Here is a 24,004-nt window from a genome sequence, read left to right on the forward strand (position 1 = left end):
CCCGGCCTCGTCCCCGCCTTGGCCCCGCCCCGGCCCCGGCCTGCCCTCGGCCCCGTCCCCTCCCTGTCCTCCACACCGTCCCCGGCGCCGCCCCGCGCCCCCCCCGCCCCAGCACCGCCCCACCCTCTCCGTCGCCTCCCCGGCCAGCCCCGTCTCGGCCCCGCCCCCTCCTCTTCGGCCTCGGCCCCGCCCCCTCCTGCTTTCGCCCCCGCCCCGGCACGCTCCGAAGACCGTACCCGTGGTGGGGGGGGACAAAGGCTCTTCTGCTAGCCGGAGTTTCCCCCGGAACCCGGGGCTTGTGGCGGGTATACTGCAGCTGGCCTCTGCCGCTCCTCTCGGGTGACTGTGTTGTACGTCGCGAGCGGAAGGAGCAGACAATTTTTTCCTTCTTTCCTTTTTCCTTGGGCTAGGCTGACGGACAGCATGGCTCTGCCGGAAGACTTTGGGCCCAAGGTGTTGGGATTCCACCGTGCCTGGATGAGGGGCCCTGAGGAGACCTTCAGAAGGTGGAGTCAGCTCACCAGACTCTCGGGAGGGACCCTTGTCTGCATTGGCCACAACTGGATCCCTGTACACAAAGCCTGGCACTTTCTGGGGAGCTCTCCAGGATTTCACAGCGCTTACAGATCGTGAATTTGGAAAGGTTAACCTTTCTTTGAGACACCAAGTCTTGTCTCTGCATTGTTTCTTCCCTTACTGGTTCTCAGCCTCTTCCCCCATTACCTTTACCAAAACCTGAAATCTGCCAAGGATGTAATATAAGTTATTTATTCTGAGCATAAATATAAATGATCTCTTCAGGGTATCAGATTTTGTAACTAAATTTACTTTCTAATTATAGAATGAAAACTACGTCCCACCGTCTATGTATGCGCGAGGTGGGCACTGGATGCCTTTGATATCCTTATATCAAAATTAATTCGAAGCAGAGCAAATGTTTACATGTAAAAAAGGCATATAAAAGTATTAGAAGAAAACACAGGAGAAAAAATTAAGATTGCTGTGGAGAGATAATTTCCAAATAGAATATAAACTCTAGAAATCATAAAATTAAAGATTAATAAATGTAACCAAATAGGAATATTAAAATTTCTGCATAGCAAACAAATATGGCAATAACAACTAAAAAAGGTCTCATTTTCTTATTACAAAAGGATTCAATAAGAAAAAGTTCAACCACTCAGAAAAATAGAGAGGGTGTATACACAGGTTTCCACAGAAAAAGAAAAATAGGAATGAATTTTAAAAGTACAAGAAGGTATCCAATATCATAAATAAAATTTTAAAATAACATTTTCACATAAAGGCAAAGATTAGTTTGACAATATGCTATTTTGATGAGAATATAGGGAACACAGACAGGTAAATTGATTTACTGTTGATAGGGGAATAAATCTACACAATTTTTACCGAGGACAAGCGGGGACTCGCTTTCATAATGTAAAATTCAGCTCCACTTTACCCAGAAAATCCGCATTTTGGACTTTTACAGATGTATTACATGTACATAAAAACGATGTACAAGGTTTAAAGATACCTGGGAAACTAATTATAAACTAAATGGTATAATGACTGGGGTTTTCTTTAAAATAAAATGTGGGGCTGGGGGATCTAGGTAGCAGTGTCAGTGAAACAAAATTGGCCAGAAATTGGTAACTGTTTAGGTGGCTCATTGGTATATGGAGTTCTTCGTATTAGTTTGCCTACTTTAGTGTATATTTGAAATTCCATAATGGTTTTTTAAATGGAAACCAGAAAATTGTAAAATGAGAGTCATTGCAGTTTTGTTTTTAGGAGCAACGGAGACAGTTTATTTAATCAGGATATTAATTAAATAAATTATAATTTCCACCTATAATACTATGCAGCTGTTAAAAAATGAGAATGGCTAATAAGTATATGAAAAGATGCTTAACATCACTAATCATTAAGGAAATGCAAATCAAAACCACAATGAGATACCACCACACCCCCATTAAGATGGCTACTATCAGGGGCGCCTGGGTGGCACAGCGGTTAAGCGTCTGCCTTCGGCTCAGGGCGTGATCCCGGCATTATGGGATCGAGCCCCACATCAGGCTCCTCTGCTATGAGCCTGCTTCTTCCTCTCCCACTCCCTCTGCTTGTGTTCCCTCTCTCGCTGGCTGTCTCTGTCTTTGTCAAATAAATAAATAAAATCTTTAAAAAAAAAAAAAAGATGGCTACTATCAAGTGTTGGTGGGGATAAGAAGTTAGAAACCTGTGCTCTGTTGCTGGGAATGTAAAATGGTGTAGGCACTGTGGAAAACTTTATGGCAGTTCATCAAAAAATTAAAAATAGATTGATCCCATGATCCAGCAATCCCACTTCTGTGTATATATATCCGAGAGAATTTAAAGCAGGATCTTGAAGAGATATCTGTACACCCATGTTCATAGCATTATTCACAATAGTCAAAAGGTGGAAACAACCCAGGTGTCCATTGGGGGATGAATGGATAAAGAAAATGGGTAAATATACACAATGAAGTATTAGTTATAAAAAGGAAGAAAATTCTGACACATGATACAACATGAATGAACCTGAGGACGTTATGCTAAGGGAAATAAGCAAACACAAAATGACAAATACTGTATGAGTCCACTTATACGGGGTACCTAGAGTGGTCAAATTTATAGAAACAGAGAATAGAATGGTGGACGTCAGGGGTGGGAGAGGGGAATGGGGAGATATTGACTAATGCATTTAAGTTTTGTATGATGAAACAGTTCTGGAGGTTGGTCGCACAACAACGTGAATCTACGTAACACTACTGAACTGCACACTTTAAACCAATTAAGCTGGTAAATTTTATATCATGTATATTTTACCACAATTTAAAAAAAAGATAAGGCAGGTGATATGCAGTAATAAAGAATGCTCTCCATGACGTATTTTAAGTAAGGGAATAAAGCAAGGGAGAAAAATTTGTTTTGTATGCTATCATAACACACACCCACTTGTACATGTAGAAATATCTAGAATGATAAGATATACAAGAAACATAACAGGAATTGAATTGGCAGAAGACTAGGGATTAGGAGTGAGAAGGGAATCTCACACACGATCTATATTTCCTTAATGGAGTATTATATATCCATCAAAAATTTGTTTTAAGACTGTAGCAATATGAGAAAATACACAATACAATTAGTTGTATGGGATAAGTTAAAAATTTTATATACGGTGTGTGACTTATAAGTAGGTTAAAATGCTTAGAAGTTGTGTTTTGCTTGAAAAACAGTCTATGTGATGTTTTTCCACATTTCCGTTTTTCAGAAAATTATGTGTATTGATTTTTGGAGGAAAAATAAATATCAAAAAAATTTAGAGGCTTTATTTTGTCTTGATTTCTCATCTCCTGATAACTTTCATCTCCCACTTCTTTTTGAACAAGCACTTATTTTTTGCATGTATTTGATCCCGTAATTAATCTTTTACTTCATTTTTAGAAAGGGGATCAATTGCCTTGTTTAATTGTTGTTATGCTTGTATTTCATAAAGCAGGTTTCTTTATACAGTACCTTGCTTCCAATATGCTGTAGTTTGTGATCAGTTAACCTTGCTGTCATGTCAGGATACTTGGCTAAGATCTGTGGCTTCTTCTTGGTTTCCAATTGGTGGTTTTAAAGTAGTAGCTCATTTTTGTCATAGTTATCCTGTCAGTGGAATGTACTGTCTGGGGAAGACTGCTTTCATGGTTGACGGGTGTCTCTCACAAAGACATGGAAAAAATATTGTCTGTAGGTCTTGAATGGTAAATTATATTCCTTATTGCTCATGTTTCTACAGAGTTTCCCAGGATGAAAACACGGATGTCTCCATGACTGTATCATTTGTGTTTGTTCTGACTTTCATTACCCAGTTTTCAAAATGAAATTTGGTATTTGTAAGTTTGTGTACTATATGTAGGTGTATACACACACACGCACACAAATCACGTTTTTGCAAGCATTTTGAAGGTTGTGTTCACAATAAGCACTTATTTAATATGGTTTTTCTTTTTTTCTGCCTTCATTAATTTCCAACAGATAACTATATAATAAGAAGGCAGGGAAAAGGGCATTTATTTGTCCCCAAATAGTGGATTATCAACCACTATACTGCTTTCTGTGTCTATGAATTTGGTCATTCTAGGTACTTCATATAAGTAGAATCATACAGTTTTCTCTCTTCCTTCCTTTCTTTCTTCTTTTTCTCCCTCCCTTCCACCCTCCCTTCCTCCCTTCCTCCCTTCCTCCCTCCCTTCCTTCCTTCCTTCCTTCCTTCCTTCCTTCCTTCCTTCCTTCCTTCCTTCCATGTAAGCTTTATGCCTAACATGGGGCTTGAACTCACGACTCCAAGATCAAGAGTTGCATGCTTTACTGACTAAGCCAGCCAGGTGCCCCCAGGATCTGTCCTTGTGTGACTGGCTTATTTCACATAGCACGATAACATCCTTGAGGTTCATCCATGTTGTGGCATCTTTTAGAACTTCTTTCTTTGTTAAGGCTGAATAATATTCTATTGTATAGCATATATCACAGTTTTAGAGCTGGTATTCATACAAACTGTGAAATACCAAAGTTACATATATATGTGAGGCTCATTATATTCTGGGCACATTACCCTAGTCTGTCAATTTCTCTATCTTTGCGACCTCTCAACTATTATGGTGTTGTATAATTGTTGATATTTGTTAGGGAAAGTCCCTGGTTCTTGATTTTCTTTTTCAGAAGTGCCCTGGCTATTGCCCTCTCCTGTCCTACGCACATTTTGCAATAATTTTATCAAGTGCCAAAAAAATCCTATTGCATTTTGGTTGAAATTGCTTTGAATCTATAGATTAATTTGGAAAGAACCGACATCTTTGTGATATTGAGTTTCTCTACTCATAAATCTGGTCTTTCTATTTACTTAAGTCTTTAAAATCTATTTTAGTAAGTTTTGTGACTTTCTTTCTAAGGGGGTGCATTTGTTACATTTATTCCTAGTACTTGCTGTTCTCTGATTCACAATGGTGTCTTCCAGTTATTTGCGGATAGTACAATGAAAATACAACTGACTTTTAAAATATATTAATCTTGTAGTCAGCTCACTTGCCAGGCGCTTCTATTTTTTCTAATAATTGATTCATAGTCTGTGTATTTTAAGTGTTAAACATCATATCAGCTGCAAATAATAAACTTTATTTTTTCTTTTACAGACCTTATGCCTGTAATTTCTCTTATTTTCTTGCACTATATAGGGCTTTCAATGCCACATGAAATCGAAGTAATTAAAGTGAGCATCATGATATCATTTCTGGATTTTAAAATGAATGATTCTAACAGTGCCCAGTAAGGATGATGTTTGTTCCTCATTTTTCATACAGTCTTTCTTTGTATAAGAATTTTTTCTCCTATTTTTAATTTACTAAAAGTTTATATTAATATAAACCAAATTTGAATTTGGCCAAATACTTTTTTCATCTGTTAATGTCATAAATTATATTTATGGATTTTCTAATATTAAACTATCTTGCATACCTAAGATAGACCCAACTTAGATATTATCTTCTTTTCTATATAGTTGGAATCAATTTGTTAATTGAATTTTGTTTCAGAATTTTTAGAACTACAGTTGACCCTTAAACAATGCAGGGGTTAGGAGCACAGACCTCCCACTCAGGTGAAAATCTGCAAATAACTTTTGACTCCTCCCAAATTTAACTACAAATAGCCTACTGTTGAACAGAAGCCTTACTGATCACATCAACAGTTGATTAACACATATGTTGTATGTTATATGTATTATATACTGTATTCTTACCATAAAGTAAGCTAAAGAAAAGAAAATGTCATTAAGAAAATAATAAGGAAGAGAAAATAACACTTACAGTACTCTACCATATTTATTTAGAAATGCACATATAAGTGGACCTGTACAGTTCAAACCTGTGTTATTCAAGGGTCAACTGTACAAACAACCATCATAATTTTATTACATGGTTCCTAGGGTTTTAGATCGAAAACATCAATATTGTAGATTGTGCGTGTATTAAGAACCCTCAGTGGTTTTTCTGGTAATGACTTAAGATTGTCTTTTACCCATCGATTTCAATTCTGTTAACCATACGATAGTTAACTTTCTTGTTCAGAGCTGACATGAATCATATGTCTCAGGATCTGAATAAGAAACCTGTGTACAATTAGTTGTCTAATGAAGCTGCTTCAAATTTCAATCAATGCATTTTAATGCTATTTGTAGATTATGTGTGCTATATTTGTAACCTACATTTTCATTCTTGAAGAAGATTCTATAACTGAGATACACACACGTGCACACGTGCGCGCGTGCACACACACACACACACACACACAGACACCCAAATGTGCGCATGACTTTTGGTGAACTAAGTGTAGTCTGTACTTGGGTTAGACTGCTGTGGGGAAGGAAAGGATATGTTTTTTCCTCCTACTTTTTACTACACGGTAACCTGCAGACAACGGGTTCCACTGCTAGCATGTACCACCTTATCACAACATTCCTCTGACTTGACTAGTGCGGATTTTGTTGGTTTCATTATTGAATAGTTTATTTTATTCAGTTAAGACAGAGTCTTTCAAGATGTACTTGTGGATTCAGAAGGAATGATGAATACAAAGCTATCATATTTTTAATATATTACAAGGGAATTTCCTCACCATCATCTGCCCTGAGTTGACTTTTCCCATTTCTTTTGCTTTTTTTTGTTTTTTAGAGCTTTTGCCTTTTAAGTTTAAAATTTTTTCTTTATTTAGACATTTAAAATTTTTATTTCGTAAAATTTTTTCCCTTTGCTTTAATGAGTAGAAAGTTATTCCCTATTCATTGATTATGTACATTGTCATTAACACTCAAATGATATATTTGAGTATATACTGTAGTATAATTATCAGATGGTGTTATATTAGTTTCAGGACAACATAATGATTCAACAATTCCACACATTACTCACTGCTCACTATGATAAGTGTAGTCACCATTTGTCACCAAACAACATTATTACAATCTTATTGACTATTCCCTATGTTGTACTTTTCATCTCTGTGACTTATTCATTTTGTAACTAGAAATTTGTACCTCTTAATCCCCTGTATCTATCTCATCACTCCCTACACACCTCTGCTCTGGCATCCACCTGTTTGTTCTCTGAATTTAAGAGTCTATTTTTTTGTTTGTTTGTGCCTTTTTCTTTGTTTTGTTTCTTAAGGCCACATATGAATGAAATCATATGGTATACCATTTAGGCTCATCCAGGTTGTCACAAATGGCAATATCCCATTCTTTTTTATTGCTGACTAATAATCCATTGTGTGTATATGTGTGTGTGTACACACACATACACTTCCACTGTGTCATTCATATATGTATACACACACACACACACATACATACCACATCTTTATTTATCCATTCATCTATTGGTGGCTACTTGGGTTGCTTTCATATCTTGGCTATTGTACATCATGCTGCAATAAACATAGGGGTACACATATCTTTTTGAATTAGTGTTTTCATTTCCTTTGGGCAAATACCCAGTAGTGGAATTAGTAGATCATATGGTAGTTCTATTTTTAATTTTTTGAGAAACCTCCATACTGTTTTCCACAGTGGCTGCACCAATTTGCATTCCCAAAAATAGTACAAGAGAGTTCCTTTTTCTTCACATCCTTGCCAACACTTGTTATTTTAAATAAAATTCTTATATTTAGTGTTAAAAATTGCTACCCCAACAAAATTCCTTATTGCTAATTATTTACACTCAGCCTACTGTTAAGAACTTATTGAAGAAATGACATTCCCCCATTCTTTCAAACATGGGATTTCTGCTAAATACTACCTAGTGGAAATTGGATATTAGGGAAAATAGTCTTATCTTTGGTTTGCATTGTTCAGCAAGAGCCAGTGGAGATTTTAATTTTTCAAATGATGATATTTTTGCCCTAGAGTGTAAGTATGAAAAGAATGAAAATCCATAATCAATATTTATGACTACACCATATATTTCTAGTTTGTTTTTTAAATTTCTTTGTTAGCTACACCCTCACAGTAAAGCACTGGTGATTTATTTTGCAGAATCCTTGCAGCCCTTCCTGGAAGCCTGTAGCAACACTTTATTTTTTCGTACTTGCTCTGTGCTGCTTCGAACCCCTAAGCTTGATCTTTAAACCCTGGGAAAGCTCAGTACTATTTTGGAGAAGCTTTCCAAAATCAAGTACAAATTTTTTATAAGATTTTATTTTTTTTTACATAGAAAGACATCTTGTGATGATTTAGGCCTTTCTGAAATCCTATACTGGCTCAATTTTGTTTATTAAGTTATGATTTCCAATAAATTGTAGAAAAGTGAGAGTCATGAATTATTACTCCGTGTCCACGATACATACTCAGGGACAGATGAGATTCAGAGTGTCCATCTAGGAATGTTCTGGTTCTATGGTTCATTTTTGCTAAAAGAATTTTAACTATCACAGAGTATGTAAAACTAAGAGCAATTTAAAGTGGTAGAATCAGAGTGAATTACTGCACAATAACACTCCGTAAATACCACAGGTGAAAATAAAAAAGATACTAAAAGTATATCTGCAGATCCTCACTGATGCACTGAAATGAATTAGGGCAATGAGAATGAAGCAGGCAGAAGAGATTTAGGTTCAAAATGAGTCTCTTGTAGACAGCATATGGATGGGTCACGTCTTTTTATCCAATCTGCATCGCCATGGATGGCACTGGAGGGGATTATGCTAAGTGAAATAAGTCAAGCAGAGAAAGACAATTATCCCTTGGTTTCATTAATATGGGGAACATCAAGAATAGCATGGAGGACATGAGGGGAAGGAAGAGAAAACTGAGGGGGGAGAAATCAGAGCGGGGGACTAACCAGGAGAGACTCTGGACTCCAGGAAACAAACTGAGGGTTTCAGATGGGAGAGGGTGGGGGATTGGGATAGGCCGGTGGTGGGTAGTAAGGAGGGGACGTATTGTACGGAGCACTGGGTGTTATACGCAAGTAATGAATCATGGAACTTTACATCAAAAACTAATGATGTACTGTATGGTGACTATTTATAAATAAATAAATAAATAAATAAATAAATAAATAAATAAAAGAGATATAAATAATGTTGGTAACTGGTTTTATTTTAGGAAATAATTATGGGCTTGTTGTGCCACTAATTTGGATTTTACTATAAGAACCAAGGGCATTCTTTTCATATTTCCTCTTCTTTCCCCTGATGCAAACATTAGTATAACCACTTATTAAATTATAAATAAAATTATAAATAGTGTTTCTTTTGAAAAAAATTTAACACCTCTCTCATCTCATGTTTATAACAGTAAAATTTTCATTTTGGTTCCGCTCCTCTGCCCCTTCCCTTTCCTCTCACCTGTGATTTGCATGGTAGCGAACTTAGGTATTTAGCAGGTATTGAATAGTAAATACAATACCTCTTAAAATTATTTGTAGATGTGTGACAGTGGGTCCATATGTTCTCCTTGCTGCCTAGCACACAATACCACACCACAGTAACTTATTGTCAAATTGTAACCTCAAACTCAACTCAGCAAGTTTTGGACTGGCATCAATTAAGCTTATCGATTCATTGTCTTCCTTCACTTGCAGACTGACTGTAGCATGGTTGGTTTGGATTTGTATCCAGTAGATTCTCAGGAAGACCTGTTATAGTTTACCTGTGGTACGACGAAGCTGCAGTAACATTACTTAGGTTTAATTGGGTCTTAGCTCTTAATTTGTGAGATTTTTTTTATGCAGTCCTAAAGTTTTTTTTACGTCCTCCCTTGAGGCAAAGCATTTTACTATTCTTGATGTGTGTGATAGCTTATGTTCATTTCAGACAGAGAGCTAGGACAAAGCTCCAGCAGGAGGGCTGGGAATAGCTGATGCGCAAGAAGGTCTTAAATTAAAGCTTTAAAACCACAGAGATGTGAAACGTTGTGTATTAAGTGGGTGCTTACATAGGTTATTTGATAATCTCTTTCAAGAGAAAAATACATGGAGACAAGGAAATAAGAAATATATTCCAGGGGTGCCTGGGTGGCTCAGTTGTTGAGCGTCTGCCTTTGGCTCAGGGCGTGATCCCAGAGTCCTGGGATCGAGCCCCGCATCAGGCTCCTCTTCTGGGAGCCTGCTTCTTTCTCTTCCACTCCCCCTGCTTGTGTTCCCCCTCTTGCTGGCTGTCTCTCTGTCAAATAAATAAATAAAATCTTTAAAAAAATAAAAGAAATATATTCCAGATATTGTTCTGATTGAAAATGAAATTACTGACTGATTATTAGAAGGAGGATGTTTGAAAAGGTATGTTGGAGCTAAGTCAAAAGGTAACGCAGTACTCTGCTACTTACTTCAAATAAGATGATCAAGTATTTTTTTTTCTAGCTGTGAGGAAAAAAAAATATTCTCCAGCATTTTAGTGGTGACTAGGGTGCAGTTTTCAGGATTACAAAGCATATTCTTTTCTTCCTTGAATACTTTTCCACTTTAAGCTTATCTCCTAAAGCCCATTTTGTTTGTCTTGGCATATTAATCCTTGAGTTAAGTGTGTTCTGCACTCGGTTGAAACCAGGTGCCATTTGCCCACATTTACAAGTAAATGATCTCTCCTTGTCATTTCAGATAAACTCCCGAGAGTGTGCAACTAAGTTCATGTACTTGTTCTCTTACAGGAGTAATAAGAAGCTCTTTGAACTTTTTACTATTCATCTGATGCTTCAAGAATTACAAAGGACAACACACCCAGAGCATGCCTTTCTCTGTATTAACCTAAATTCAACTCTGTTCAATTTGGGTTTGACAAAATGCAACTCCCTGGCCTCCAATGCAAGCCATTAGACTGGCTTATTATCATTTTATATATATTATGTGTGTGTTGCTTATTTGTAAGATTGTAAAAATTACCAAAGTAACTAAAAGTCCACCAAGTAAAGTTATCGGTAGCATCATTTATCATGAAAAGTAGATTTTTTTAACTTTAAAAATGAAATCTATAGGGGTGCCTGGGTGGCACAGTGGTTAAGCATCTGCCTTCAGCTCAGGACGTGATTCCGGCGTTGTGGGATCGAGCCCCACGTCAGGCTCCTCTGCTATGAGCCTGCTTCTTCCTCTCCCACTCCCCCTGCTTGTGTTCCCTCTCTTGCTGGCTGTCTCTATCTCTGTCGAATAAATAAATAAAATCTTAAAAAAAAAATAAAAATAAAAATGAAATCTATAGAAGCTGTGGAATTTTTGGACTATTTCAGTTCAAGTAAGGTAGTACTTACTAACGTACAAAATGGAATTTCCAGAATTAATGAGTGGGGTTACTTTTTGTAAGAGTGTTTTAGGAAAATTTTTAAAATTATGTGATTATTTGGAATAAAATTGGTGTTTGTGTGGGAAAGAGGATTAGATCGTGTTGTCATTCTTTCTTAATATATTAGCAATTTCCCCTTTCAGAAGCAAAAGTACATAACTTTTAACTTGTCATCTTCATATCATAACTTTTGTATAGATCCTAGATTCACAAAAACTGATTTTTTTATTGTGCTGTTCACAGAGTACTTTAAAGAAAATTTTTTTCTATTTCTATTTTTTTCCAAAATAAGTATCACCAAAGTATATATGTACAACAGAAGTTTAAAAAAAACTGAAAAATAAGGAAAAATATCTTAGTCCCATCACCCAGGCATATCTCCTGCTACAGCCAAAGGAGAGTGAAGTTGCCACAAGTCTGGGTGAGGTAGAGGTGTGGTGGGACTTTGGGCAGAATACTGCAAAACAAAGAGAAGGAGCATTGTCCTAAACACTTACAAAATTATGCTCTGTCAGTGTATAACCTCATTTTTCAGGAAATTTTCAGGAAACTTTTGGTCTCTTCAAAAGAATATAAGAAAATATGCTATTTGTGAAGCAGAAACAGAAAGCTGTATAGAGAGAACAGTCCAAGGTGAGTATGGTGACGCTTGTAGGAACTAAAGAAAGCAGAAGCACAGATGCACAGCAGACACTTCAGAAAATAGAATCAGTGTCACACACACACAAAGAGCAGCTCTCAGAATGCAGAGCACCTAGAGATGGTACCAACAAGAGAGTGGACAGCCGATGGTAGAACAAAGGTTGGTACTGTAGCATGGGTGTCTGATGTTTCTGAAAGAGAACAGAGCAGGCATTGTTCAAAGATAGAGCTGAATAAAGTTTTGGGGGGACCAAAGAAAGATCTGCATGTAGAGATTGAAAGAACTCATCATGTTCCAGAAAAGTCACTGAGAAAAGCATTCTATAATTAGACACATCCTGTAATTTAGACAAAAATTATAATTTAGAGTATTAAATTATGAGGATAAAGGCAAGAACAAACAAAAGCCAGTAACCTGCAAGAGAAGAAAAACCAAGCCAGTCTTGTGCCGTGCCAGGAGTTGATAGGAAACTATCCCCTCGAATTTTGGAGAGGAATTTTTTTTTTTAAAGAATTACTTTTCTTTTTTTTTTTTTTAAGATTTATTTATTTATTTATTTAACAGAGATAGCCAGCGAGAGAGGGAACACAAACAGGGGCAGTGGGAGAGGAAGAAGCAGGCTCCCAGCGGAGGAGCCTGATGTGGGACTCGATCCCAGAACGCCAGGATCACGCCCTGAGCCAAAGGCAGACACCTAATGACTGCGCTACCCAGGCGTCCTGGAAAATTTTTAACCCAAGAATTTATACCTAGTGAAGATGCCTTCACAGGTGAAGACAATGGAAGAAAGACATTTTCAGATATGCAAGTGTTCAGAAATTATACCACTTCTTGAGAAAAGGAGCTACTTAGATTATTCCAACCAATTTAGACATGAAAGAAAATTGGGTGTATTAAACCAACTCATACCAAACGACTGTAGTGAAACTGAAACCGCTTAAACATAAATAAATTTAAATAATTGTTGTTAATCTCTTTCTAAAATGAAGTGAAATGTTAAATTCTTCGAAAGGATAAAGAATGGGAACAGAAATAGTTTAGTGGTATTTGGATAAACTGTATTAACTGATGTTAAAAACAGAATTAATGGGGCCCTGAGATTGAGGAGCTGGTAAGTGAAGTTCAGGTGTTTTACAGGACAATTTTGTTTGTTTGTTTGTTTTAAGATTTTATTTATTTAGGGGAGAGAGCGCACAGAGGGAAAGGGAGAAGCAGACCCCTGCTGAGTAGGGAGCCCAACGCAGGGCTTGATCCCAGGACCCTGGGATCACGACCTGAGCTGAAGGCAGACGTTAACTGACTGAGCCACCCAGGCACCGCCAGGAGAATTGTTTTAACATTTCAAGGAGGAAATATTTAAAGCCATGTAAACTGTCCCAGAATGTAGAAAAAGCATCCTACTTCATTTTATACAGTTAGTGTGAACCCAGGACCAAAAATTTTCAAGGAAGTAGGAAAGATTAAGTAGATTGAAAAATCTTAAAGAATTACGAATAAATCAGTACCACATGTCTATCACTGGAACATTAATGCATGACCAAGTAGGCTGGCATGCATTCTAGAAATACAAGATTGGCTTTCTGGTAAGAAAAATATATTTTACTCTATTTGTAAAGGAGGAAAGTCATACACTCATCTTAATAAATGTCTAAAAATGTTATAATTCAACTTACATCCCTGATAAAACTTATTACAGTATGCTTAAAGAAATATGAAATCAATAACAAATTTACTATGATGCACTACATACATGATTAAGGTGAAGAATAAAATTAAGGATCCCACCGAGGAAGTGTGACTTTGGGAAAGGAGAAAAAAATATAACCACATGTAGATGATGTGATTAATTGGAAAACTAGCATCCTTACAAAACTTCAGCAAGATACGCAATTGTAAAATAAACATATAAAAGGAAAGCTTTTACAATTCCAACAATAACTAGAGATTGTTTTACTTACAATAATAATGAACTCAATAGGTGATATAATAAATTTAATAGACCTTTTAAATAAGTTACCTATGGTAACCCGCAAACTGCTCTCTGTATCTATGAGCTTGGTTGGGTTTGTTTTGTTTTTAATTCCACGTATAAGTGAGATCATACAGTATTTGTCTTCTACTGTCTGTCTTATTTTACTTAGCATCATTCCCTCAGTTCTGTCCACAAAATCTACGAGATTTCATTCTTTTCTATGGCTGAATAATATTCCAGTGTGTGTGTGTGTGCGTGTGTGTGTGTGTGTGTGTGTGTACCACAGTTTTTTTAAGCTACTCATCCTTTGATGGGCACTTAGCTTGGTTTCATATCTTGGCTATTGTAAATAATGTTGCCGTGAACATAAGGGTGCACATACCACTGGGTTTGTGTTTTCATTTCCTTCAGCTAAATACTCAGAAGTGAAATTGCTGGATCATATGGGAGTTCTATTTTTAATTTTTTGAGGAACTTCTCATACTGTTTTCTACAGTGGCTGCACCAGTTTGCATTCCCACCAACAGTGCACGAGAGCTCACTTTTCTACACATTCTCCCTAACACTTGTTTCTTGTCTGTTTGGTAATAGCCATTCCAAGTGGTGTGAGGTGATATCTCATTGTGGTTTTGTTTGCATTCTCTGATGATTAGTGGTGTTGCACATCTTTTCCTGTACCTGTTGTCCATCTGTATGTCTTCTTTGGAAAAATGCCTATTTAGATCTTTTGACCATTTTAAAATTGAGTTTCTTGTTTATTTGCTATTGAGTAGTATAAAGTCTTTATATATTTTGGATATTAGCCCTTAATCAGAAACATGATTTGCAAATACTTTTTCTCATTTAGTAGGTTACCTTTTCATTCTGTTGATGGTTTTCCCTTGCTGTGAAGAAGACTTTGAATTTGATATAGTCCCACCTGTTAATTTTTGCTTTTGTTGTCTTTGCTTTTGATGTCAGATTTTTTTTTATGTCAGATTTTAAAAAATCATCACTAAGACATGTCAAGGAGCTTACTGCCTATATTTTCTTCTGGGAATCTAGTGTTCTTCCAATCTATGAACATGGAAAGTCTTTCTGTTTCTTTATATCTTCTTCAATTTCTTTCATCAACGTCTTATATAGTTTTAAGTGTACAAGTCTTTCACTTATTTGGTTAAATGTATTCCTAGGTATTCTGTTCTTTATGATGTAATTCTAAATAGAATTTTTTCCTTAATTTCTCTTTCTGATAGTTTGCTGTTAGTGAATAAAAACAAAATAGATTTTTGTATATTGATTTTGTATCCTGAAATTTCACTGAGTTTGTACATTAGTTTTAATAGTTTTTTGGTGGAGTTTTTAGGGTTTTCTATATCTGATATGTCATTTGCAAATAGTGACAGTTTTACTTCTTTCTTTCCAATTTGGATGTGTTTTATTTCTATTTATTGCCTAATTGCCGTGGCTAGGACTTTCAGTACTACGTTGAATAAAACTGGTAAGAGCAGGCATTCTTGTCTTGTTCACGATCTTAGAGGAAAAGCTCTTAGCTTTTCACCATTGAGTATGATGCTAGCTGAGGGCTTGTCATATATGGTCTTTATCATGTTGAAGTACGTTCCCTATATACCTATTTTGTTTAGAGTTTTTATCATAAATGGGTGTTGAATTTTGTCAAATGCCTTTGCTGCATCTATTAAGATTACCATACGATTTTTAAAAAAGATTTTATTTTTAAGTAATCTCTACACCTGGGGTGCCTGGGTGGCTCAGTTGGTTAAGTGTCCGATTCTTGTTTTTGGCTCACATCATGATATTGAGGTCATGAGATCAAGTCCCACATCAGGCTCTGCGCTCAGCAGGAGTCGGCGTCAGATTCTCTTTCCCTCTCCCTCCTGCTCTCTCTCTCTCTCAAATAAATACATAAATAAAATCTAAAAAAATTAAAGTAATCTCTACACCCAAAGTGGGGCTTGAAACTACAGCACTGGGATGAAGTCTCATGCTCTACTGACTGAGCCAGCCAGATGCCCCAAGATTACCATACGATTTTTATCCTTTGTTTTGTTAATATGTTATATCACATCCATTGATTTGCATATATTGAACTATCTTTGTATCCCTGGAATAAATCCCACTTGATCATGGTGTGTGATTTTTTTAATGAATTGCTGAATTCAACTTGCTGATGTTTCGTTGAGGATTTTCGCATCCATGTTTATCAGAGATATTGACCTGTAATTTTCTGGTATCTTTGTCTGATTTTGGTATCAGGGTAATGCTGGCTTTGTAAAATCAGTCTGGAAGAGTTCCCTCTTCTTTTATTTTTGGAAGAGTTTGAGAAGATTGGTGATTTTTTTTTTTTTAATGTTTGATAGAATTCACAGAAGAACCTGTTTGGTCCTGAACTTCTGAATGTATCTAATCCCACTGAACTGAACTGCAGTCTTAATAGGATGGTAAATTTTATTTTATGTGTATTTTACCTCAATTAAAAAAATTGAGCAGGTAGAAAAACAGTGGCATATTCCAGATACAAACAGCCAAAGGAAAGGGTATGAAATTAAATGAGCCAGATTGAGTCCCGAATATTATAGAACACCAGATATTCTGTGAAAAAAAAGTACAGATATATATGTATAATGTAGATATGGATGATTTAAATAGAGAAAAACTTGAAGGCACTATTTATATGTATGTGGTTTAAGAGAAGGAAACCTAGGGTCAAGGAGAGAAGGTAGGAGTCTGTTTTAATAATTCAGCAAGTGATGTTAATGGGAATGTAGGGAGAGAGTCTAGAGAACATCTTGGGGGGCATCTACCCAACTCTTGCTGTTTGTTTAATCTATTTTTAAAGTGATTTACTTTGAACTTTTCACTCCTAAATACTTCAGAATGTATCTTTTTGAAAAAGAAAATTATTTTAGCACATAATCACAATGCAATTCTCACACCTCACAAAACCGACAGTGCTTTCTTGTTGTCACCTAAAAGCCAGATGACATTCAAATGTTCTCTACTGACCTCAGAATGCCTTTTAGAGCTGGTTTGTTTAAATTAGGATCTAATTAAGGAGATGCTTTGCATTTCATTGTTTTGTCTTTAAACATTTTTAAAACCAAGCACAGTACTTGCTCCCATTTTCTGTCTTGACCTTGAACTTGTTGGAGAGACTCAGCCAGTTGTCTAAGGCCAATTTTCTCAAATTCTGTGCTTATTTGATTGTTTCCTGATGGTGTCATTTCTTTAACTGTTCTCTTTTATTTCCAGTAAACAGGAAGTTTAATCTAAGGGTTTGAATACACTTATATCAAACATTTTTGGTGAGGGTTCTTCACAGTTAATACTATGGTCTTCAGGCACGTAATGTCTGGAGCACCACTATTAGAGGGGCTTAGATCACAGTATAAAGGTATCCCTCCATTGGAAGGTTATATTCATCTTTTTGCAACCAGGACATATTCTTTTTTCTTTTTAAATATTTATTATTTATATATTTATTTTTAAAGATTTTATTTATCCATTTATTAATGAGAGAGAGAGAGAGAGAGAGAGAGACAGATTGCAAGTTGGGGGAAGGAGCAGAGGGAGAGGGACAAGCAGACTCCACCTGAGTGCAGAGCCTGATGCAGGGCTCTGTCCTCTGACCCAGCGACTTCGACCTGAGACAAAATCAAAAGTCAGACCAAGAGTCAGATGCTCAACTGACTGAGCCACCCAGGCACCCCAAAGATTTATTTATTTATTTGAGAGAGAGAGAGTGTGCACATAAGTGGGAGGGGGAGATGGGGAGGGAGAGAGAATCTCAAGCAGACTCCACACCAAGCGTGAAGTGGGGCTTGATCTCACAACCCTGAGATCATGACCCTACCCAGGCCAAAACCAAGAGTCCAAGCTTAACTGACTGTGCCACCCAGATGCCCCTGCAACCAGGACATAATCTAAAAGATTTGTCAACTTTGACCGCAGTCAGGTTTCACCAGCCTTTCCTCCAATATCCCATGCAATTCAAGATTCAGTTCATGATCCTTGGCACTCATTACTTCATGAAATGTCCCTCAGTTTGGGTTGGATGTTTTCTCATGGTTAAATAGAGTTCATGGATTTTAGGGAAGGATACCACAGAGGTGCAGTGCCCTCCCCAGAGCATCCTATCAGGGGTACTCAGCACTGGTATGTCTCATGACTGGTAATACCAGCCTTGGCTCCCTGGCTGCACTGGTTTCTGTCAGGTTTCTCCAATGTAAAATCACTATCATTCCTTGCAGCCAACAAATATTCATGGGGGAGACACTTTCAGCTATGTAATATCATATTCCTTCTTAAACTTTTGTACACTAATTTTCTTTTTTTTTTTAAAAGATTTATTTATTTATTTATTTAACACAGATAGAGACAGCCAGCGAGAGAGGGAACACAACAGGGGGAGTGGGAGAGGAAGAAGCAGGCCCATAGCGGAGGAGCCTGATGTGGGGCTCGATCCCACAACGCCGGGATCACGCCCTGAGCCGAAAGCAGACGCTCAACCGCCGTGCCACCCAGGCGCCCCAAATTTTCATATTCATCATCTGATTTTGCCTACAGCAATGGTATTGGTATTCTAACACTGATTCTTATTTCCCCCACTCCTAACAAATGTATTAATTGTAATTCTTCTGTATGGAAGAGTCATCCCTTCTGCCCCGTTTTAAGTACATGCGTGGAACTCATGGGTATCTATTTTATCCTTTGGATTATAATCTAATACTATTGTTATTTATTTAGTTGCTCAAATTGTTCCAGTTTTTGCCATTGGGAGCTCTTCCTGGTTGGTTCCTGCATCCCTTTGATATGCCCCCAGAGTTTTGGGTTTTTTTTTAGCACTTCCTTACTTTTTGGCACTACAAGATGCTCCAGGCTCAGTTTGTATTTTCCCTACCCAGCCCTGGCGTCAACCATTTCACCACAGAGCACTGTTCTTTGTATCAGAGAATAATATTTTGAACTTTAAAACCAAAAGCTGAGCACTAGGTATGTTCATCTATGTCCTCTTAGCCAACAAAACTAAAAAAATATGTGTATGTATACCAACTCATGTATATACACTTATCTATATTTCTATCTGTGTGTGTGTAGCAAAACAAACAAATATGAGTTATGCTGACATTTCTGATGCCAGACCATGAGATTCATTCTAGCCTTCTTTTGCTCATTTGTAATTTCTTTCTGACAACAAGAAAACTGGCTTTCATTATTTCATGCAGTTTTCAAAGTCAGTTTTAAATTTTGTTTTGTAAAATGCAATGATTTTATACCCTGCACTTATTTCAAGGCTTATGAATTTTTAGCTATTCTAGGGGCTAACAGAACTTTCACACATGTTGTACTCTCTAAGAGAAGGAAAGATTTTAATTTAGTTTGTAATTCATGAATCATACGACAAAAAGGTCCTGTAGTTCTCTGCCAGGTTTTAGGGACAAAGCAATCTAATTATCTGATTATATAATTGATACTAAGATGGGAATGACCTTGGCCTAATCTTCTTCAAAGAATTCACATTTTAAAAGAGGAGCTTAATAGCTCCCAAGTAATATGTAATTGGAGATGAAGAGTGAATATTTTTGAAGGGAGAAGGTGTATTTATCATGTTTGCTGGCTTTTAGAAATTGAAGTTCAAGGAAGCTCCTTACTTGGCACTTTATTCCTGAAGACATTTGGAGTTTACTTTAGGACTTAACAGAATGTCTCTTTAGAGCTGCACCATGTAATAAAAATGTAATATAAGCCACAAATATGATCCTTCCAAGTAATTAAAGAATTTTCTAGGAGCCACATTATAAAAAGTAAATAGAAATAGATGAAATTAGGGATGCCTGGGTGGCTCAGGTGGTTAAGAGTCTGCTTTTGGCTCAGGTCATGATCCCGGGATTCTGAGATAGAGCCCCACATTGGGTTCCCTGCTCAGCGGGGTGCCTGCTTCTCCCTCTGCCTGCTGTTCCCTCTGCTCTCTCTCTCCCTCTAATAAACAAATGAAATCTTAAAAAAAAAAAAGAAAAGAAATAGGTGAAATTAATTTTAGCAATATATTTATCAACAATGTATTTTACTCAAGCCAATATGTTCACAATTTTGAAATTTCAGCATGTAATCATTATAAAAAGTTTTAATGAGATGTGTTATTGTATTTTTTCATATGTCTTTGAAATCTGGTGTGTATTTTATATGTATAGTATATCTGAATTTGAAATAACCATGTTTTAATCTTTCAAAAATGCACATATGACTAGTAGTTACTGTATTAGAGCAGTTTTAGAACAAACGAGTTCTTTTGAAAATATTTCAGTCATTGTCTATAAGGCAGTTTGAAAGCTGATCTGAACAATTTCCCCTTTTCCAGGAAAGGAAGCAGAAATAGTGTAGTAGTGAAATTAAGTTAGCTGCATATTTTATGGGTCCCAGGAGAAATAGGCAAGGCCAGAGAGAATGACTTCAGTCAGAAACTCAGAATGAATCATATGAATTAAACACTGGACAATGTCCAATACTCAACATGAGTTTCTAGTTTGCAATAAGATCACATTATACCACCATATGTAGAGATGTTCTAATTATGCTCAGTTCAGGAGGTATATTGATACATTGTTCTATAGACTACCTCAGATCCAAACTTTGTGAAAAATTGTATTTCATTCTTTGGGAACTGTATCATTGTAATCTTAAACTGCACTAAAATAAATATAAGCTGTCTGTTAAATTCCTCAGAGCTGCTCTGAATCTGGCCTCTACTTTGGCTGTAAGAGAAGTGGGGCACCTAGGTGGCCCAGTTGGTTAAGCATCCAACTCTTTATTTCAGCTCCAGTCATGACCTCAGGGTCGTGAGATTGAGCCCCACAACAGCTCTGCGCTGGGCATGGAGTCTGCTTAAGATTCTTTCTCTCCCTCTCCCTCTGCCCCTCCCCATCCCCCACCCCCACTCATGCACATGCATGTTCTTTCTCTTTCTCCAAAAGAGAGAGAGAGAGAGAGAGAGAGAGAGAGAGAGAGAGAAGTAGTAAAAGTCATGCTTTTGTGTACAAACAAGACACTAAGAACGATCAGTGGTGATTAACAAGCAGTGCTCTTACAAAGGGGTGATTCTTTCTAGAACCCGGTTTACCATTTGATATCAGTATGGCCATAAGGGCGGCTTATTCATTGTTTTCCATGTTTATAAGTTTTCTAAGCAGTTAAAAAGAATCTTTTTCACTGAAAGACAGTCTGTGGTGGGACTGTAGTTGCCCTCAATCTTTATTCCACTAGACTTAATCACCACCCTGCTGTGCAATAGGTAACATCGCACCTACACTCACACAAAGTAACCACAGTAATACATCACTGAGTGCTACAGATACACACTGAATAATAGATGTTCTGACGCCAGGCAGCTCAGCCTTCGTGAACAGATCCCTTTCTTGGGGAAGTTAATGACAGTTAATGACAGTAAATTCTGAAGGAGAAATGGAAGGGCCTCTCGAGGGAGTGTGACCTGGTAATCCACTGGGGTGAGAAAAAGAGCCAAGAAGGGATAGCCAGTTCTCAAAAGAGGCCCCCAAAGGAAGCATACTTTGTGTCTAGTTAGCAACAGCACTGCTGAGAAAGAGTGAGCATAATGTTTAGAAAAGTTGATCAAAATACAAACAAAAAACCAAACACCTATTTTCTCCTAAGTTACCAAAAAGGATTCAAGGAAAGCAACTAACAGGAATTGCAATACTCTGGATAAACTACATTTTAAATTGCTTTCACTAATTAGAAAAGCAGCAACAGGAATGACCCAGATATCATTATATTAGCTTTAAAAATATTAATTTTATATTTAGAATTTAGTATATCCCTCAGAAAAGATTTGTAGAACAATTATTTGACTGGGTGACATAGTGTTAATCTCCTTGCTAGTGACAATAAGAAGAGTGTGATGGAACTAGTTTATAATTACACATTTGAAGCGCAAAAAATATCTAATATTTGTCCTGTGTGTCCTATGGACCAGACACTGTGCCGAGTCAGCCTCTTACCTGTATCATTTGATTTAATCTTACGAGGTTACTATTTTTACTTGAAAACTAGGAATGAGTCAGTTGCATACAACAGACATTATACAAATAAGGGTTTCTTTCTCTCATACAACAAGAAATCTGAGATAAAATAGGGATAGTTTATTAACAAGAATTAACCCACTTTCCTCTGTTTTCAAATCTACCATTCTTAGGGTAACTGTTGCCTCATGGTAACAATATGGTTGCCACAGTTCCAGGTAACACATGTACTTTCCAGGCAGGAAGAAGGAGGACAGTGGTCCAAGAATATTCTCTTTTTCTTAAAATTCATACGCCTTCTCAGGGGGCCCCCAGCAGCCTTCCTTTTCTTATTCTTCATTGACCAGACATTAGTTACTTGGTCACACCTAGCTATAAGGAACGTTGGCAAGGTATCTGGCCTTCAAACATCTGGAATGGGAGGACCAGGAGGGAAAAAACCGGAATGGCTGATGGGTGAGCCAACTTACGGTGTTCCCACACCATTTAATAGATGTGGACACTGGTGCACGGCAGGGATGATTAACTTCCCCTCAGTCACATATTAAGTAGTGTAGGAACTCTTGACACCTGGCACTTTGCCTCCAAACCCTGTGCTCCTATTCACCACATTGCCTTCTCAGACAAAGTGAAGTTAACTGCAGAAATCATGAGATTTTTGCCTAGAATAATGTTTTGTTTATAGAATTTACTACCTTCAAATATAAGGTTAGTAGTATATCATTTTCCTAAAATGTGTTTTTAACTAATGTAGTTATATCCAGCCAATGAAATTAGGTTAATGTTAGTCAAAAAATATGTATTAAATGGGTGAATTAAGCATTTATTTCTAATATAGAATGCTATGAAATAATCATACTACACAACATAAATAGTAAGGCAGGTTGGGAGAGAGAAAAATCAAGTTAGAGCAATGATGAGTGGCTTGCTTTCAGTTTATCCAGACTTACCCCATGAAATACGGGAAATGGAAGTATTTGGGTGTCTTGACTAGAGCTGTTAAGTTCACAAGAGTTATTGTTACATATAGTAATTGTGAAGGTTAATTTTATGTTATCTCGACTGAGACACAGGTGCTTGTATACCTGGTGAAACATTATTCTGGGTGTGTCCACGGAGGTGTTTCTGGATGCGAGTAACATTTGAACCTGAGGACAGAGTGAAGCAGGTGGCCCTCACCAGGGTAGGTGGGCCCCGTCTAGTCCACTGGAGGCCTGAGTAGAACAAAGGACAGGGTAAGGGAGAACCCACTTTCTTTGCCTGTCTTTGAGCTGGGGCATTTTTCTTCTCCATTTTGGCTGGAACTTACAGCACTGGCTCTCCTGATACTTTGGTTTGCAGAAAGCAGATCATGGGACTTCTTAGCTCTGTTTCTCTGGGGAACCCCAACAAATACAGTACTATATAATGAAATAGGAGGAAAAACAGTCACAAAAATCCATTCATTTTCTGTACTGAGAAATGAATCTTACTAATGCACCAATTATTGATGTTTTCTATTGATATTTCTTATGCAAGATCAGTAGATTTGGTAAACACAACAAAAAATGGACAATAACTTTAGATTCTAAAAGTATAGCTTTAACATATGTACCGTGTTGACATGTGTATTAGTCAGCTCTGGCTGCCATAACAAAACACCAGAGCCTGAGTAGCTAAACAACAGAAATTGATTTTCTCACAGCTCTGGAGGCCAGAAGTCCAAGCTCAAGGTTCTGGCTGATTTTGTTTCTGGTGAGGGCACTCCTCCTGGCTTGGAGACAGCCACCTTTTCACTATGACCTCACCTGGTCTTTCCTTGGTACGTTCACGTAGAGAGAAGGAGGGCTAGCTCTGGTCTCTTCCTCTTCTTACAAGGACACCAGTCCCCTTGGGCTGGGTTTCCATCTTTATGACCTCATTTAACCTTACTTCCTTAGAGGCCTCATCTCCAAACAGTCATATTGTGGGGGAAGGCTTCCACATATGAATTTGGGGGACAGGATTCAGTTCATAACTACCTGTGTTAGAGCAGTATCT

This window comes from Ursus arctos, unplaced genomic scaffold (genome assembly GCF_023065955.2).
Source record: "Ursus arctos isolate Adak ecotype North America unplaced genomic scaffold, UrsArc2.0 scaffold_8, whole genome shotgun sequence".
NCBI lineage: Eukaryota > Metazoa > Chordata > Mammalia > Carnivora > Ursidae > Ursus > Ursus arctos.